This window comes from Tupaia chinensis, unplaced genomic scaffold, assembly GCF_000334495.1.
Source record: "Tupaia chinensis unplaced genomic scaffold, TupChi_1.0 Scaffold000049_1, whole genome shotgun sequence".
NCBI classification, from domain to species: Eukaryota; Metazoa; Chordata; class Mammalia; order Scandentia; family Tupaiidae; genus Tupaia; species Tupaia belangeri.
The window spans coordinates 1,283,410-1,283,684 of record NW_006159507.1 but is presented as its reverse complement, the minus strand read 5'-3'; positions in this window follow the sequence as shown (position 1 = coordinate 1,283,684).

Genomic DNA, 275 nt, shown 5'->3' with positions numbered 1-275 from the left:
GGGAGCTCCCCCTCTACTTCCTTTTGTGGACTGGACCACCTCTCACTCGCTCCCTTTGTCTCCTCTGGGGAGGGGGTGATTGCTCCCCATTCCCTCCTCACATTCGCACGTTGCCTTTTCCCTAGTCCCAAAGCGCGTAGAGCCCCAACGATGACAGTGCCCTCCCCCGTTCCTGTTCATTCATTTATTGGGTCTGAATTGGCGTGCCTGCTGCGAGCGAGCCACTGCTTAGGCTCTGCAGGTAATGATTGCCGAACCGGAGCGGCGGGGGGGCC